This window comes from Pan troglodytes, chromosome 7 (genome assembly GCF_028858775.2).
Source record: "Pan troglodytes isolate AG18354 chromosome 7, NHGRI_mPanTro3-v2.0_pri, whole genome shotgun sequence".
Classification (NCBI taxonomy): Eukaryota; Metazoa; Chordata; class Mammalia; order Primates; family Hominidae; genus Pan; species Pan troglodytes.
Window position 1 is genome coordinate 84,891,696 of NC_072405.2, and position 20,253 is coordinate 84,911,948.

At 33.4% G+C, this 20,253-nt stretch overlaps 1 non-coding gene across 1 annotated transcript; it reads right to left on the reverse strand.

Moving 5' to 3' along the window:
• Nucleotides 1-12,378: 12,378 nt before the first annotated feature.
• Nucleotides 12,379-12,568, reverse strand: LOC112204327 (U2 spliceosomal RNA). Its single transcript, XR_002937891.1, has one exon. It is a non-coding gene; the product is annotated as a U2 spliceosomal RNA (small nuclear RNA).
• Nucleotides 12,569-20,253: the final 7,685 nt, after the last annotated feature.

Below are 20,253 nucleotides of genomic sequence, written 5' to 3' on the forward strand. Positions count from 1 at the left end.
GGGATAAAGTATATTTTAACAAAATTAAAAGAATTAAAATCATACAAACATACAACTCACACTGCAGAATTTACCTAAAAAATCAATAACAGAAATATATATTTAAAATCACCAAATATTTGTGTTATGAGTTGAATTGTGTATTCTAAAAATTCATGTGTTGAAGTCTCAACCGCCAATACATCAAAATGTGACTATATTTGGAGATAGAGTCTTTATGGAGGGAATGAAGTTAAAATGAGGTCATTAGGGTGGGTCCAATTCAATCTGATTGATGTCCTTATGAGAAGAGAATATTAAGACAGACAGAGACACCAGGCATGCATATGCATACAAAAAAGATCATGCAAGAACACAGAAAGAAGCCAGTTATCTGCAAACAAACGGGAGAAGCCACAGAAGAAACCAAACCTGCTGACACCTTTATCTTGGACTTGTAACCTCCGGAACTATAAGAAATAAACTTCCGTTTTTTAAGCCACCCAAACTGTTATGGAAGCCCTAGCAAATAAATAATATTTATAAATTAGGCAACATATTTCTTTTTTTTATTATTATACTTTAAGTTTTAGGGTACATGTGTACAATGTTCAGGTTTGTTACATATGTATACATGTAAGCAACGTATTTCTAAATAGTCCATCGGTCTAAAGGAATATATTAAGGGAAATTAGAAAATATTTATATTAAATAAAAATGAAAGCACAGTATATAAAAATTAGTAGGATGCAGCTAAGGGAAATATAAAGTTTATACAGAAAAGATGAAATATGTCACATGAATAACAGAAACTCCAGTATTAAGAAGCCAGAAAAAAGAAAAAAAGGATCAAATTAAACCCAAAGCAAGGAGAAGGAAGGAAATAAAGAAAAAAGTAGAAATTGGTATAATTAAGAACAGAAAAACAATTTAAAAATTAGTGAAACCAAAACCTGGTTCATTGTAAAGATCAGAAAACACGATACATTCTTAGCCAGCCTGACAAAGGAAAAACTGAATGAAAATATATTACAGATGTAAGAAATAAAGGAGCAGGCATCACTATAGATCCTATGGGCATTTAATAGATAATCAAGGAATAGTACGAAGAGTGCTAGGCCCATAAATCCAACATCTTAGATAAAAATGCATTAAATTCTTGAAAGATACAAACTGCATTGTAACTACATTTTTCATTATAACTATTTTAAAAAGTGAATTGAGTTAAAAACGTTTTAACATAAAAAATTTCAGGTAAGACGGCTTTACCTAAAGAGGAACTTCAAGTGGCTGATTACAGGCACCTGGTACTCACTTTCTCCGCAGAGAAGAGCCAAAATAGCAAGTAAATAATCACATTTCAAATAGATCATCTAAGAGAGAAAATTGGAATCCAACAGAGAAGTGACAGAGAACACCTAAGGCAGGGAAGGAGAGGTAAGTGAGGCACCCTGCTTTGCCAGGATCAGCTGGGAGTCTGGAGACTCAATGAAGGAAGATGGTAAGTAGGAGAATCCCAGAAGCCCACATGACTAATGCAGATTTCTTCAACCCTAGCCACAGGAGAGCCCCTAGACCATCACAGGCCCAAGACTAACAAAGGAAGCTGCCTGGAGACTAAAAGACAGTATTGTTCCAGAAAGGGTCCCACACACCCCTAATCCTAAGCAGCCACAGCAGGTGCCATATTGAGATCCCAGTCCCCACCATACTGCATCCTGCCTGGGGGCCCCACAGCTCCTACATCTTCATATCCATGCAGCCCCACTGACAATCCCCATGTCCAGTCACCACCAAAGGTAGCTGCTGCTGCCAGGGCTGAAGTACAAATCACTGGCAATTACTCCACTGCCTACAGTGAGGCAGTCATGCATTTTCACATGCCCCAGGGACAAAGTCCCCTGCCTACAGACACTGCTGCTGTGGGCTGCCACCACCAGGCCAAAATGTGCATGCTACCCAGCCACTTAAATATGACTGTTGCTGTTAAAAGCAGTCCCACCCTCCTCAGTAGCAGGGCTGCAATACAGCTGTTGCTGCCTCTACCAGAACATTCCCCTGGAGGCCTGGGAGATCATCCTGCTCCTGCCTGCCACAGCCAGCACCTGTATCCACCATCAGGGGGCCAGAGGAAAGGTCAACCCAGCCCAGCATTGCCCCCAGTCAGGGCCCAAGCATGGCATCTGGGGGCCTGGGAAATACCCAGTTGAGTCTACCACAGTTTTACCTTGGCACTCTTCCTGGGGGACTGAATTTGGGCCCACCCAACTTGCCACTACCACCACATCTGGTACACACCCTCATGTGTCACTGGTGGGCCTGGATATTGGCCTACTCAACCTATTACAGCTACCACAAACACCAGCATGGACCACTTGAGAGCCAGAGGCTTGTCCTGCCATTGCTACTGCCATCACTCATACTATGCTTGCTTCCCATTGGCCTGAAAATGTGCCCACCCACCAGGTACACCACTGCTAGTACTGGCACCTGAGCAAGCTGCCTGGAAGACCAAGAATCAGCCCACATAGGACCAATAACACTGGTGCCAGCACACACCTCCCTGGGGACAGGCATGCTTAGCCTACTACTGCCACCACTGGGACCCAAAGATACAGTCTATGTAGATCTAGTCCCTGTCTCCATCAAAACTTTACCACAGCCTCCACTACAACAACACCCTACACCACCAAGAAAACCAAAGACACCATTGACACTGTTTAGAGCTGAAGAAATAATGCAGAGATTAAATTACTTCATGTGCCCCGAATCAAAGCCAAAGTACTCTTTCATACCAATAGCATAGATACATATTCAGGAAAAAAGTTTTCCCCCACTATAACAAATTAAAAAAAAAATGGAAGAAGCAACTGTTACACCAGATGCACACTATCAACATGACACAAGAAATGTAAAAAAGCAAGACAATATGACACCTCTAAAGGAACACAATAATTCTCCAGCAACAGATTCTAATGAAAAAGAGATTTATAAGGTCCCAGGAAAGGAACTTAAAATAATGATATTAAAGAAGCTTGGTGAGGTACAAGAGAATACAGAAAAAAGAATATAAATGAATCAGAACAATTTGGGATATAAATGAGAAATTTACCAAAGAGATAGAACCCCCCCCACAAAAAATTCTGTAACTAAAGAATTTATTAAATGAAATACAAAATACATTTAAAAGCTCTAACAATAGACTAGATCAAGCAGGAAAAATAAATTCAGGAACTGAAGACAGGTCTTTTGAAATAATCCAGCCAAACAAAAATAAAGAAAAAATAATTTAAAAGAATAAACAAAGCCTATACAACATATGGAACATCATAAAATTACCAAATTTTCAAATATTTTGGTATCCCAGAGTGTGAAGACAAAATAAAAGAAGATTTAAAAATTCCTACTTAATAAAATAAAGCTGGAAACTTCCAAAGTCTAACAAAAGATTTAGACATCCACATACAGGAAGCTTAGAGATTTCTAAACAGATACAATTCAAAAAGGTCTTCTACATGGTACATTATAGTCTAATGATCAAAAGTCAAAGACAAATAAAGCATTCTATAAATAGCAAAATAAAAGTAACTAATCACTTATGAGAGAACCCCCGTGATACTAAGAGTGGACTTCTCAGCAAAAGTCTTACAGTTTAGTAGAAACATAGGCTCATATATTCAAAGTGCTGAAAGAAACAAACTGCCATAAATAATATACCCAGTAATGTAATCTTTTATAAATGAACAAAAAATGAAGTTTTTACCAGACAAGCAAAAGTGGAAAAAAATTATCACCAGTAGGCCAGCCCTACTAAAAGTCCTTAAGGGAGTCCTACACCTGGAAGCAAATGATGATAGCTACAATTATGAAAATACATAAATGTGTAAAATCCACTAGTAAAGCAAACACACAGATAAGGGAGAGAAAGGAATCAAATGTTACCAATACAGGAAACCACTGAGCCACAATGATAAATAATAAGAGAGAGAAAAAGGAACAGAAAATATACAAAACAACCAGAAGTCAATTAAAATAATGATATTAATTATTTTAATGTCAGAAATCAATTCCTAATAAAATAATAGGAATAAGCCCTCACATATCAATGATAATCTGAAAAGTAACAGATTAGCCTTTCTACTTGAAAGATACAGAGTGGCTGAATGGATAAGAAAACTTGACCTAACTATATGATGCCTGCAAGAAACTCACCTCACCTATAAAGACACATACAGACTGAAAGTAAAGGGATGTAAAAAGATATTCCATACAAACAAAAACCAAAAGCGAGCCAGAGTAGCTATACTTTTCTTAGATAAAACAAACTTTAAGTCAAAAACTATAAAAAGAAGCAAAGAAGGCCTTTATTTAATGATAAATGGATCAATTCAGCAAGAGGATGTAACCATTCTAAACATATGTGCTTCCAACACTGGAGCACACCTAGATATATAAAGCTAACAATATTAAATGTTAAAGGGGAGATAGACTTCAATACGATAATAGTTGCAGATGTCAACACTTCAGTCTCAGCATTAGACAGATCATCTAGTCAGAAAATTAACAAAGAAATATTGGATTTAAATTGGACATTAGACCAAATGGACCTAAGAGATATTTACAGAATATTTAATTTAACAGCTACATAATACACATTTTTCTAATTAGCACTTGAGAATTCTCCAGGATAGACCATAGGTTAGGACACAAAACAATTCTCAACAAATTGAAAAGAAATCAAAATCATATCAAGTATCTTCTCAGACCACAATGGAATAAAACTAAAAACTGATAACAAGAGAAACTTGGGAAACTGTACACAATCATGGATATTAAATAGCATAGTCCCAAATGATCACTGGGTCAAGACAGAAATTAAGCAGGAAATCAAAAAATTTCTGGAAAGAACTGAAAATCTAAACAAAACATAAAATCTATGAGATTAAAAAAAAAACAAACCGATGTCTCTAAAAGAAAAGCTACAAATGCTTACATCAAAAAGGTAGAAATATTCCAAATAGCAATATAAAAATTCACCTCAAGAAACAAGAAAAGCGAGAACAGGTCAATCCAAAAATTAGTAGAAAGTAAGAAATAACAAAGATCAGAGAACTAAATGAAATAGAAAAAAATATACAAAATATCAACAAAATGAAAAGTAGCTTTTTTGAAAACATAAAGTCAATAAAATGCTAACTAGAATAACAAAGAAAAAAAGAGAGTAGACACAAATAATCATAATCAGAAATGAAAAAGGAGACATTACAAAGGTAACAGAGAAACACAAAAGGCTGGCCGGGTGCGGTGGCTCACGCTTGTAATCCCAGGACTTTGTGAGGTGGAATTGAGCAGATCAGGAGGTGAGGAAATAAAGACCATCCTGGCTAACATGGTGAAAACCCATCTCTACTAACAATACAAAAAATTAGCCGGGTGTGGTGGCACGCACCTGTAGTCGCAGCTACTTGGGAGGCTGAGGCAGGAGAATCCGCTTGAACCCAGGAGGCAGAGGTTGCAGTGAGCCGAGATTGTGCCACTGCACTCAGCCTGGGCGACAGAGCGAGACTCCATCTCAAAAAACAAAACAAAACAAAAAAAAGGCAGCCAGAGATTACTATAAACGACTATACAGTAACGAACTGGAAAACCCACTGGAAATAAATTCCTAGACACATACCACCTACCAAGATTGAATCAGGAAGAAATAGGAAACCTAAACAGACCAATAACAAGTAATTATATTGAATCAGTAATAAAAAATTATCCACAAAGAAAAGTTCAGGACTGGATGGCTTCTGTGTTAAATTCTATCTTTCAAATAACTAAGAAAAAATTCTCCTCAAAAATACTCCAAAAAACTAAACAGGGCAACATTCTCACTAGCTCATTCTATGAGTCCAACATACTTTGACACCAACACTAGCTAAAAACACAAGAAAGAAAGAAAACAGGCCAAAACACCTGATGAACTTTGATGCAATAATTCTCAACAATATACTAGCAAGCTGAATTCCACAGCATATCAAAAAGTTGATACACCATGATCAAGTTGGATTCCTCCTAGGAATGCAAGGGTGGTTCAACATATACAGATCAATAAATGTGACACGTCATATCAATGGTATGAAGGACAAAAACCATATGATCATTTCAATAGATGTAGAAAAAGCACTTACAAAATTCAAAATTTCTTTAAGATAAAAATTCTCAACAAACTAGGCATTGAAGGAACATATCTCAGTGTAATAAAGGCCATATATGACAAACCCACAGTTAACATAATGCTGAATGGGGAAAAGCTGAAAGCCTTCCCTCTAATAATTGAAATAGGACAAGGATCTCTACTTTCATCAATCCTATTCAACGTAAGAATCCTCTGGAGGTCCTACCTAGAGCAATCAGCCAAGAGAAGGAAATAAAAGCCATCTAAATTCAAAAAGAGGAAGTCAAGTTATCTCTCTTTGCAGATGATATTCTCTTATATCTAGGAGAACATAAAGACTCCACCAAAAAGCTCTTAGATCTGATAAATAAATTCAGTAAATTGCAGGATAAAAGTAAACATGAAAATTAGTAGTGTTTATTTATAAACACCCATAATGAATTAGGTGAGAAAGAAATAAGAAGGCTAGCTCATTTATAATAGATTAAAAAATATTTTATTGCTAGGAATAAATTTAGCCAGCCAGGTTAAAGAACTCTGCAAAAAAAAACTATAAAACATTGATAAAAGAAATTAAAGAGGAGACAAACAAATAAAAAGACACCCCATACTCACAGACTGAAAGAATTAATATCACTAAATTGACTGTACTGCTCAAAGTGATCTACAGAGTCAATGCAAATATTATCAAAATACCAACATATATTTTCACAGAAATAGAACAAACAATCCTAAAATTTGTATGGAATCAAAAAAGACCCCAAATAGCCAAAGCAATCCAGAGCAAAAAGAACAAAGCTGGAGGCATTAGACTGCCTGTCTTCAAAATATAGTACAAGGCTATAGTAAACAAAACATCAGGATATTGGTATAAAAACAATCATATAGACCAATGGAACAGAATAGACAATCCAGAAATAAATCCACATATTTACTGCCAACTGATTTTTGACAAAGGTGTCAAGAACACGCATTGGGGAAATAATACCTTCTTCAATAAATAATGCTGGGAAAACTGGATATCCATATGCAGAAGAATGAAACCGGACCCCTATTTCTTCATATGCAACAATCAACTGAAGATGGATCAAAGACTTAAATGTAAGACCTGAAACTATAAAAGAAGAAAACAATATAAACACTCCAAGACAATGGTCTAGGCAAAGATTTTATGGTTAAGACCTCAAAAGTACAGGGAGCAGAAACAGAAATAGGCAAATGGGATTATATTAAGCTAGAAAACTGCACAGCAAAAATGACAATCAACAAGGTGAAGAGACAACCTCTTTAATGCAAGGAAATGATTGCAAACTATTCGTCTGACAAGGAACTAATATCCAGAATATACAAGTAACTCAGACATCTCAATAGTAATAATAATAATAATCCCATTAAAAAGTGGGGAAAGAACATAAATATACATTTCTCAAAAGAAGACATATAAGAGGCCAACAGGTATATAAAAAATGTTCAGTATAACTAATCATCAGAGAAATCCAAATCAAAACCACAATGAAATATCATCTGACTCCAGTTAAAAGAGCTATTATTAAAAAGGCAAAATATCAGATGGCTGGTGAGGATACAGAGAAAAGGGGGCTCTCATACACTATTGGTGGGCATGTAAATTAGTTCTGCCACTATGGAAAACATATGGATAATTCTCAAAAAATAAAAATAGAATTACCATATGGTCTAGCAATCCTACTACTGGGTATTTATCCAAAGGAAAAGGAATTAGTATATCAAAGAAATGCCTACATATCTCTCTTTATTGCAGGACTATTCACAATAGCCAAGAGATGGAATCAACCCATGTTCATCAATAGATAAATGGATAAAGAAAATGTGGTATATATACACATAGTGGAATACTATTCAGCCATAAAAGGAATGACATTATGTCATTTGCAGCGACATGGATGGAGCTGGTGGTCATTGTGTTAAGTGAAATAAGGCACAGAAAGACAAATACTATATGGTCTCACTCATGTGTGGGAGCTTAATTAGTTGTTCTCATGGAGGTAGAAAGTAGACTGATACATACCAGAGGCTAAGAAAGGTATATGGATTAGTGAGGAGAGTGTTTGTAAAGAGTGGGTGGTAATGGGTTAATGAGTACAAACATACGTTAGATAGAAAATAAATTCTAATGTTTGATAGCAGAGTGAGTATAGTCAACAACAATGAATTGTGTATTTCAAAATAGCTATGAGAGAGCACTTGAAATGTTCCATAAATATAGAAATTATATAAATAGTCAAGGTGATGGACAACCCAAATACCCTGACTTCATTGTTACACAGTCTATAAATAATGTCACATGAACCCGATAAGTATGTACAAATATTCTGTATCAGTAAAAAAGCAAAAAAATACAAAGAGATGGCTTCCCCTTGCAAATGAGATAAGGCAAGAAATAAAAAGATATTCATAGTAAAAAAGATGAAATATAACTGTCTGTATCTTCAAGCATTATTTGGAATATAGAAATTCCTTCAAATCCATTAAAAAGCTACTAACACTAATACGGAGTGTTTAGTAAGGTTGCAGGACACAAGGGTAATATTTAGAAGATACTATGTTCCCCTCAACACAGTTAATTAAATATTTTTATAATTAATATATGCTATTTTCCCCTCAACACAGTTAATGAAGTATTTTTAAAATTAATACTATATAAAAAAGAACTTTTGTTGTTCTTCAAAACATTTTATGCCTCTCCTAAGCCTCTTCTATAAGTAACTGTCACCATAGCTTAATGTATCTCAGGTTTAATCTTTTGGCAAGACCATGGTTCTATCTTCAAAACTTTCTGTCATTTTTCCTCCATTTCCACTGTTACCATTCTACTCGAAGCCATCACTAACTCTTTTCTTATATTACTTATGATTCCTTCTAATTTATCTCTCTCCTATTTCCCTTCTTGCTCCCAAAAATATCCTTTTCCACTTAGTAGCCAAAATGGTTATTTTTAAGTCTTAAACAAGATCATATTACTCCTCTGCTTAAAATTTTTCAAAAGCTTCAAAATGCTCTAAAAATAAAATCTAAGCTTATCTCGGCCTGTGTCACAGAGCAGCACTTATCAAAATGTGCTCTGCAGACCCATGGGGATCTTCAAGACACTTTCAGGGGATCTGCAATGTCAAAACTGTTTTATTAATAATACGAAGATGTTATTTGCCTTTTTTACTTGTTCTTATTTTCACTGACAGAGCAAAATAATGGTGTGTAAAACTCAGCGCCTGACAGTTTCCTAATTTGTAATGACTTTTCTGATAAGACAGGAGATACCATTAACATTGTTTTTAAAATATCATATAAAGAAATGTGTCAACACTTGTGGGATCTGCAAAACTCAGTCAACCATTATTTTCCAAATAACCAGTGCATAATAGTATAGCCTAATTCATGGGTAAAGACACATTTAAAGTTTAAGATAAACCACTGGATTTTAATGAGACAGAATAAGAAACGTTTATTAGGACAGTTTCAGATTCCACACTGCAACTAACCTTTAAGAAACTACAACTTGGTTTTGGTGTCATGCCAAAAACGAATATCCACAGTTATCTAAAAGACTATTAAAATATTACTTTCTTATCCAACTATTTATTTGTGTGATTTCTTTCACATATGGCAACCATACAATATATGACAATAGATCGAATATAGAAATAGATGTGAAAATTCTATTTAAAAAGATATTAAAAAGATTTGAAAATATATAAACAATGCCATTCTTCTCTGAAATGTTGTTTTGGCTTGGAAAACATACATTTTTAAAACAAAAATGTTATTTATGTTAATATATTATGGGCTTATTATTGTTGCTCCCCAAATAAATTAAGAGATATTTTTTAAATTCAGTTTTAATATATAATATAATAAGTATTTATAGATATGACTGACATACACAAAATAGTTGGAGCATTTATTTTTTAAAAGTATAAATGAGTTCTGAATTCAAGTAGTCTGACTACTCTCATAGTGAAATTCATCAGCTTGACTGAGCACTGTGTATCATCTTTCATGATCTTGCTTCTATAGGCAAAATATATGAGGAATATATATTTAGTTCATAAAATGCTTGAGTTTTCTTAGTGTACTGTTTCTGATTTTAATCCCTAAATTTAGGAAAGAAAAAATATTTAAATATAAGAAGTGTTTTTTTTTAATAAAAGCCATGACACTTGCTGCTATGTAGAGTATAACATATTTTTCTATAAATTTTATTAAAAAGTGATTAAAGTAATTTGCCTTCTCCTAGAGGGATAAGATAATAAGGATTCAAACACACGCACACACTCACATGTTCATTCAAATCAATTCAGCCTATCTCTTGTACTATTTTTTTTATAATTTAGTTGAATCTGATTGTAATAAAAATGAGAGAAACACCTACAATTTTACATAGTTGGAAGATAGATCATTATAGTTTTCATTCCTAGTCATAAGGGATCTGAGTCCATTCCAATACACTGATTAAAATTGAAGGGTCCATCCCAGCACGATTGTAGATTCCATTAAACTCTTCCCCTATATCCAACTACTCACAAGACTGCATGATCTGCCTCCTAAATGTCTTTCCAACCTTTTCTCTCTCTGCCCTATCCATTATTTATTAGAATTCAGCTTTCTTTCTATCTCTTTCTTATAGAACCAAACTCTTCCTGTAAATTACACTGGTTCAACTGTTTCCTACTTCAGAAATGTTTACCTTCCTATTTATTCTGCATAGAATAGCTTCACTCAGCACTAAAGATTGCTTTCTCCTTCTCATTCTTTATTTCTAAATTAAAATATTATTTCCATAAAGTCATCATCCTTGACAAGTGTGTCTATAAACATGTCAACCTTCCCACCTGAACCCCTCAGTTTCCATCTTGTTACTCGACTTTTTTATTTTATACTACTTCATACCACTTTGAAAACTCCTGGTTTGTTTGTTCACTTGGCTATTGTCTTGTTCCTATCCTCCAATGTATATTCTCATGAAGGAGAAACTCTGTGGGTCCTTACTGCTACACACGTCTCATTAAATAGTCATGGAATAGATTAATCAGTAAATTAATGAGTCAGGATTGAATTTGTAAATAGTATATTTAAGTTATAAGAGCAAATCTTCTATTAATTAAATTTACCTTGTTGAAGTCACTTAAGCCTCCAGACTTTCCACTACAAACATGAGTAAAATTGCCAAGATCATTAAATTAGATCACTGGACATTGTAAAGCATTTATTGAGGCAAACTGTTACTGAAATTAGGTGAAATATAACTATGTGTGTGTGTGTGTGCATAAAATAGTATGTGTTTCTATTCTATTATCTGGAATTAATAGTATTGCATTATCGGGAATTCATAAAATGTGAGGAATTTGTAGAAGACTAATAATAAAAATTCATCATAAATTCAGAAGTCACGACTTTTCCACAAGAGCAAAAATAGCAAATTGCTATAAAATAATTCATTAATATTAAACAATTTATTTTAAAAAGTAACTTTCCAGTGGCCATTGGTATTCTTTTCATTATTTTGCCTTATAAAAGGAACCATTTTCATTCTAATCTTCTTTTTGACACTAAAATAAACATTTTTTTTTACCTTCTCCAGAGCTCACAATCAATGGGACAATAATTACTGTATATTCATAGAAAAGTAGTCTTGAGCAATATTAAAATGTCCACTATCCACTATAATAGTGAAGAGAAAATGAAAATTTCTGATTAGGGTAGCAACTGAAAGAAAAAGACCTCAAAAAAGCATTCGTTGTTTACTTGGCTTTCTGTAATGCAAAAAAAAAACCACGCAAAATAAATAATGTTGGCTTAATTTAACTGTTACCAGAAGAGTCCTAGGACTGTATTTCTTTCATAGTCAGGAAAACAATGTAAAATTCTTATTTCAGTGCTCAAATGAGAAAGGAGAAAGGCTCATAGGATTTCAAAAATTCAAAAGAAGTTTAACAGTCATTATTTGTGATGGATTCCTACCTGGGATTTAATGGTCTCCAAGATATCTCAACTCATCTTCGAAATACCTTAGTATAACAAATGACCAAAGAAAGGAGACTTACCCACGGTAAGCCAAGTAAAATATTGATTCTTTCCATTTAGCTAGACTGTAGTAACTAATAGTTACATTTCAGATCAAAAGGTCTAATTTAATATTATGCAGTACTTTGTTATGTTTAAAAGAAAAGTAAGTCAATAATGTATTTTTTAAAATTCCTCTTGGGGGTACCATTTCTGAGAATACTGATAGGCCAGGTCAATATGTGAGGCGGATTGAGCAAGCTCCTATTCCATCTCTGAGTTCCAAAAATTCATTTAATATTGCATCCTCAAATAGAGGACATATCAAGTATTAAACTGGAAAGAATAGATGTACGATTGATCTCAGCCAAAAGGCTGAGAAACAATCATAAATCATCTCCTAATAAACATATTATCTTTTCATATATAGTAAATAAAGGATTTTTCAAAATATTGAGTTCATATTTTAGGCATCATAATAAATACTTCTAGGAAATCAATTGAAAACAAATGATCTAATCCAATTCTCTCTTTCTGCAAATAAAGTATGAAAAGCCTAACATGCAAATAACTAACCCAATGTTATTCATTTTCTTATGACCAAGTATGTAACTACAAATAGTGTAATGCTAATCTGGTGCATATTCGTGTTCATTAAAGAGAAGCATTTCCCATATTGCTATACTTGACTTGAGAAAGATATAGTTCAAATCCTACTTCTTCCTAACCACAAATAGTCATCCACCTTTAAGTGGATGACTTTTTTGCATTATATGGAAGAAGACTATATTTTTCAGAATAAAAACAAAGTATGTAAGTTGACAAAAATAAGGACAAATCAATGATATTCATGAGGTTAATATTTGATATTCAGATGTATGTTTCAAAATGTTCAAATATTCTCTATAGAAAGAGCTACAGTATTTAATTATTAAGTCCAAATTTTATTCATACTTTTATTTTAAAATCATCATTGTCTTTACATCAGTGAATCACTCTGAAATATTTTAATCTGGCACTTCAAATTACTGTAAATATCTTCCCTTTATTAGAAACATTGGTAGCTTTTTGAAGGTCATAATAAACATTTTCAAAAATAGTTTATAAATTAGAAAGAGTGTAACTTGAAAGAGATATATATATTTGAATTTGAATATAAATTATACCACTAATTAATAATAAACTCTTGTTCAAATTACTTGGCTTTATTTTTCTCATTTGTTAAGATGGGTACACTAGCACCTGGTTACTAGGGGTACTGAGAAGATTTCTTATAACTTTTTAATATTTTCTTCACCAACGGTAAGCACTGTGTGCATATAAAACCTTTCTCAGCTATTTGGCCTTGAAAAATATTTGTTGAGCAAATAAAATAAATAAATACATGAAAATAAATATATGAGAAAATAATAGCACATGTAAATTGACTGACTGAGTACCTGAAGTATAATGGGACCTCAACTAGTGGTAAACATAATTGTCATTGCAATTTATAATATAAAAATTAGATATTATTAACAACTAGGACCAGTCTTCAATATGGTTTATCTAGATTCTCAATAGAAAAATTGAACAGCTCCATAGAAAACATTTAATAGAGTTTTTCCCCATCAAATACCTGATTAGAATACCAGCAGTTTTAAATGTAAGAAAACATTTTCCATGTTTCTATCATTTCTAAGGCATATATTTACTGGTGTGCTAGTTCAGGATCTTTAAAATGAAAAAGCACTGATTTGTAGTTTTTGTCTTATTCTGTGATATAAATAGCCTTTATTACATCCTAGTTTCTCAGCTTCTCAATACCACATGTGGAACAAATTTTATATATTTTTTAATAAATGAAAAACATCAGGAAGATGTGCTTAGGTCTATTTAGCAGCATGAAATTAGTTTCAAAACAAATTCTAAATTCTTTTTATTTGCTAAGTGAATACAGGCAACACGCTCACCCTCTCTGCTTTCTTAGTATCCTAAGATATAAAATCAGGTAGCTATATTGACCTACACACACATACACAAATGCTAATTTGTGACAATGGAACAAACACATTATTTCAACTGGTTGGACGTAATATTATACATTACTAATCCATAATATTATGATTTTTTAGAATAATACTTGTCGAGCCCCTGGTATGCACTAGTTACTAAGGTTCAAAGATGAAGATCATCAAATCTTATCACATAAGCCATTACTTTCTGATTTCTATTGATGTTCCAAGCTCTTTTTCTCTGCTTTTACATGGTATAATTTTTAGCCCTTTTATAATTCTGCATTCTCTACTTTAAACATGGTCTAGTTATTTTCTGTAGGTCTTAATATATACTGTCTCAAAATAAATGTAATGCTCTAGATAAAATTTCACTAGAGTAGCCTAAACAGGACCAGATAACTGCCTGCTTTGTTCTTGGTGAATGATGTTCAAAATTCTAGTTCTGAAGTGATGTCAGCAAGATAGAAGACTAGCAAGCTACAGGACCTCCTTCTGCCACAGGGACGCAGAGTTAGCAATAATATACAGACCAAAATATCTTTGTGAGAACTCTGGAGAACAGTTGAGAATCACCCAGGTCATAGTAAAATAAAGAAGCAATTCAAGTGAAAGGGCAATATATATATATAGTAGCCATTGGCGCATGTATTTATGACCCTCCCTTTATGAAGATAGAGTGGAGCAACTGCAAGAAAACCCTCATATTTAGGCTTCTCTCTTGGAATGGAAACAAAAGAGTGGCCCAGTTCCAACATTCCAGACCATCTGGGAACTGCCAAAACAACTGATTTCTATCTTATCTAACTTGGAGTGTTCATGGGTCCAGCATCAGATTTTGAAAGCCACTAAAAACAAAGGTAAGAACAAAGAACATTAGACCTATGGCTCCAAAGGCATAGGCTAGGGGAAGCAAGAGAATAAAAAGGGTTTGAGAAGTCCTAGAAACTCTTGCTCTGCTGATTGGTAAAACTCTTCCTCTTTAGGAAATATAATGGTTAACACTGAGTGTTAATTTGATTGGATTGAAAGATACAAAGTATTGATCCTGGATGTGTCAGGGAGGATGTTGCCAAAGGAGATTAACATTTGAGTTAGTGGGCTGCGAAAGGCAGACCCATCCTTAATCTGGGTGGGCACAATCTAATTAGCTGCTAGAGTGACTAGAATATAAGCATGCAAAAAAATGTGAAAACAGAGATTGGCCTAGCCTCCCAGCCTACATCTTTCTCTCGTGCTGGATGCCTCTTGCCCTCGAACATTGGACTCCAAATTCTTCAGTTTTGGAACTTGGACTGGCTCTACCTGTTCCTCAGCCTGTAGGTGGCCTATTGTAGGACCTTGTGATCATGTGAGTTAATACTTAATAAATTCCTACATGTATGTGTATGTGTGTGTGTGTATATATATATATAATATATATATATACTTTTGTGTGTGTGTATATATATATATACATATATATATATACATATATATATATACACATATATATATATATATATTCCATTAGTTCTGTCTCTCTAGAGAACCCTGAGTAATACAGGCAGCTGATATACAAACAATGGAAGATACTTGTTTTTCCGAATTCCAAAATCCTAGCAAAAGACTGCAAGGCATAAAAGACATAGAAAAATGTGACCCAACCAGAGGAAAAAAATAAAATGCCATAAATGAACCATGTAGAAAGATAGATCTATGAGCTTCTTGACAAATAATTTAAAATAATTGTTCAAAAAGATGTTCAATGAGCTAAAAGAGAACATAGGCAACTGTATAAAATCAGAAAAATGACACATGAACAAAATGAGAATATCAACAAAGAGACAGAAATTGTAACATAGAACCAAACAGAAACTCTGGAGCTGAAAAAAATACAGTAAGTGAACTAAAAAATTCATAGAGAGGGTTAACAGCAGGCTTCTTCAGGCAGAAGAAAAAATTAGCAAAACTGGAAACCGTTCATTTGAAATCATTATGTCAGGGGAACAAAAGAAAAAAAAATGAAGAAAAGAGAAGAGACTTAAGAGACATTATCACCTGGAGTAACATATGCATTGTGAGAATCCCAGAAGGAGAAGAGAAAGAGGAAAGAAGAGGTTATATGAAGAAATAATGACCCCAAACTTCCCAAATCTCAGAAAAGAAATGGACATACAGTTCAAGAAGCTCAGAAAATATTAACTAGGATAAATTCAAAGAGAATCACACTGAGACACACTATAGAATAAAACTGTCTGAAGTCAAGTACAGAGAATCTTGAAAGCAACAGGAGGAAAGTAGTCCATCACATAGGAAGCATTCATTATATTATCAGTGTTTTTTTGCAGCAGAAACTTTGAATGCTAGAATGAAATAGAATGACATATTCAAAGTGCTAAAAGAAAAAATATACTATCAACCAAGAATATTGTATCTGGCAAAACCATTCTTTAAAAATGGAGAAATTAAGACTCCCAAGTAAACAAAAGCAAAGGCAGTTTGTTATCCCTAGACCTGTTCTGCAGGAATACTAAAAGGATTTTTTTCAAAATAAAATGAAAGTACAGTAGACAGCAACACAAAGCCCTACAAAAATATAAGACTCTTTGATAAAGGTAAATACATAAACACTTATCATGACATGTATTATTACAATTTTGAAACATAGAAATCAAAATAATCAAAAATATTTTTAAAATTATAAATCTATGTTAATGGGCATATAATACATAAAGATGCAATTTGTAAAATTCATAACAAAGTGGGGGATGGGGTTATAAGGGAGTAGAGCTTTTGTATGCAATTGAAGCTAAGTTGTTATCAGTTTAAAATAGGATAAAATAACTTTAAGATATTTTATATAATTGCCATGATAGCCACAAATAATATATTTATAAAATATACTCAAAAGGAAATGAGAAAGGAATAAAAGCATGTCACCACAAAATATCATTGAAAAGTAAAGAAAGGCAGCAGGAGAGGAAAGAAGAGACAGAAAAACTATAAGACATACATAAAACAACTAACAAACAGGCAATAGTAAGTCCTTCCCCATTTATAATGACTTTAAATGTAACTAGATTAAATTTCTTGATCAAAAGACTGAGATTTGCCGAAAGGATTAAAAAACAGGATCCAACTATATATTATCTGCAAGGCATTCTAAGGACAATGGAGGATGAAAATAAAAGTATAAAAAAAGATATCCCATGCAGATGACAATTAAAAGAGAGTGGGGGATGCTATATTAATATTAAAAAATAGACTTTAAGTAAAAACTGTCACAAGAGACAATTAAGCATATTATATAATGATAAAGGGGTCAATTCACTAAAAAGATATAGCACTTGTAAACATTTATGCAGAAAACCTTAGAACTCCTAAATACATAAAGCATACTTTGAAAGAATTCAATAGAGAAATAGACAACAGCACAATAATGGTAGGAGACTTCAAAATCTTACATTAAATAATCAAATAAAAAACTAGACAAAAGATCAATAATGAAATAGAGGACTTGAACAATACTATAGGCAATTGAACCTAACAGACATATAAAGAACACTTCCCAACAACAGAATATACTTTCTTCTCAAATGCACATGAAGCATTCTATAGGATAAACCATATGGTAGGACACAAAACAACTCTTACTAATTCAAGAAGATTGAAATTAAGCAAAGTATCTTATCTGATCACAGTGATATGAAACTAAACATCAAAGCACAAGAAAACAGGAACACAAGGAAAACAGCAAGAAGAAAACAGAAAAATTCACAAGTATGTAAAAATTAATCAACACCCTCTTAAACACCAATGTGTCAAAGAAATTACAGCAGAAATTAGAAAATACCTTGAGAAAATTGAAAATTAAAATCAAAGCACAACATACTAAAACTTATGGGATATAGGAAGCTTATAGCTGTAATTCTTGTGGGAAACTGAGGACTGGAGAGACTGATATGGAGAACAGGAGGATTGTTTATTTTAGGTATGCACCAGCTCAGTGGATTCACATCCAAAAAGCTGAGCATTGAGCAAAGACTAAGCAGGGTTTTTATAAGCAAACTTACAGAAGCAAAAAAGCAGTTAATCATACAGTGACAGGTCACATAATCTATAGCATAACTGTTGACTTAGCATAACTTGTGGCCTTGCGTATCTAGTGATCTTGTAGCTGCATCAAAAGAAAAACAAGAGCTGCCTAAATACAGACATTTGTAAAACATAGTTATGTTTAAGAAGCCAGGGAAAGGAGTAACAGTAAAAGAATTTGTCTCTCTCTTCTTTTTTCCCTTCAAACTTGCTCTGGAAGGAGGCAGTGTCTGGAGCCCATTCCTTTGGCCTTGGCTTCCCAGACAGTGGCAGACAGCGTTATCTTGTAACTATCCTTGAAGTGAGCTAGCTAGGCAGAGGAAAACTTGTTCTTTTCTTTTGAACCCTTGACTTGTCTGTTACTTTTCTTGAAGTCAATGAATGCGTATTTATTTTTAAATTTCTGCCTCATAATTACATACATGAAAAATAAGAAAAACCTCAAATCAAAGAACTAGATTTAGGAATCAAGAAACTAGGAAAAGAACAACAAACTAAACCTAAAATCTAGCAGAAGGAAAAAAAAACAGATTACAGCAAAGATAAACCGAATAGACAACAGAAATAATAAAAAACTAATAATTTTTTTAAAGATGGACAAAACTGAAAAATTCTTAGATTAAGAAAAAAGAGGGAAGACTCAAATACTCAAAATCAGAAATAAAAGAGTGGGTATTACTACAGATATTGTGGAAATTAAAAAGAATTATAACAGAATGCAGTGAAAAATTATATGCCAACAAACTGGATAACCTAGAAGAAATGGACAAATTCCTAGAAACACACACCTATCAAAACTAAATTATGAAGAAACAGGAAGTTTGAATAGACCAGTAATACATAAGGAGATTGGAACAGTAATCAGAAACCTCCAAAAAAAAAAAAAAAAATCAGAATGAGATATTTTCACTGAAGAATTCTACTGAACTATTAAAGAAGAATTAACACCAATCCTCTGAAAACTCTTCCAATAAATTGAAGAATAAAGAATACTTGCAAGCTCATTCTATGAGATCAGCATTACCTTAATACCAAAGCCATACAAAGACACAATAAAAAAAAAAGAAAACTAAAGACCAATATCTTGGATAAATGTTGATTCAAAAATTATCAACAAGACACTAGCAAATCAAATTCAAGAGCACGTTAAAGAGATTATACACTATCCAGGCATGGTGGGTCATGCCTGTAATCCCAGCACTTTGGGAGGCCAAGGCAGATGGATCATGAGGTCAGGAGATTGAGACCATCCTGGCCAACGTGGTGAAACCCTGTGTCTACTAAAACACAAAAAATTAGCCTGGTGTTGTTGTGTGTGCCTGTAGTCTCAGCTACTCAGAAGGCTGAGGCAGGGGAATTGCTCGAAACCAGGAGGCAGAGGTTGCGGTGAGCCAAGATCACGCCACTGCACTCCAGCTTGGCAACAGAGCAAGACTCTGTCTCAAAAAAAAAAAAAAAAAAAAAAGATTTTACACCACAACCAAAGGGGATTTATACCTTGAATTCAAGGATGTTGTCCAATATACAAAAAAATAAATCAAGGTAATATACTACATTAATAAAATGAAGGTGAAAACCTACATGATCATTTCAATTAATGCAGAAAGAGCATTTAACAGAATTTAAAACCCTTTCATTATAAAAACCCTGACTACACTAGAAATAGAAGAAAATTACTTTAACAAAATGAAGGGCATTTATAAAAAGCACACAGCCACCATCATACTCAATGGTGAAAGACTAAGAGGTTTTTCTCTAAGATGAGAAATGAGGCAAAGATGCCTACTCTCAGCACTTCTATTCAATAGTATTGGAAGTCCTAGCCAGAGCAGTTAGAAAGGAAAAAGATATAGTCATTCAAATTGCAAAGGAAGAAGTAAAATTATCTCTGTTTACCGATGGTATGATCTTATATATAGAAAATTGTAAAGGTTACACACATACACTTATACATGCAAAGTTGCTAGAACTAATACATGAATTTAGCAATATTGCAGAAAA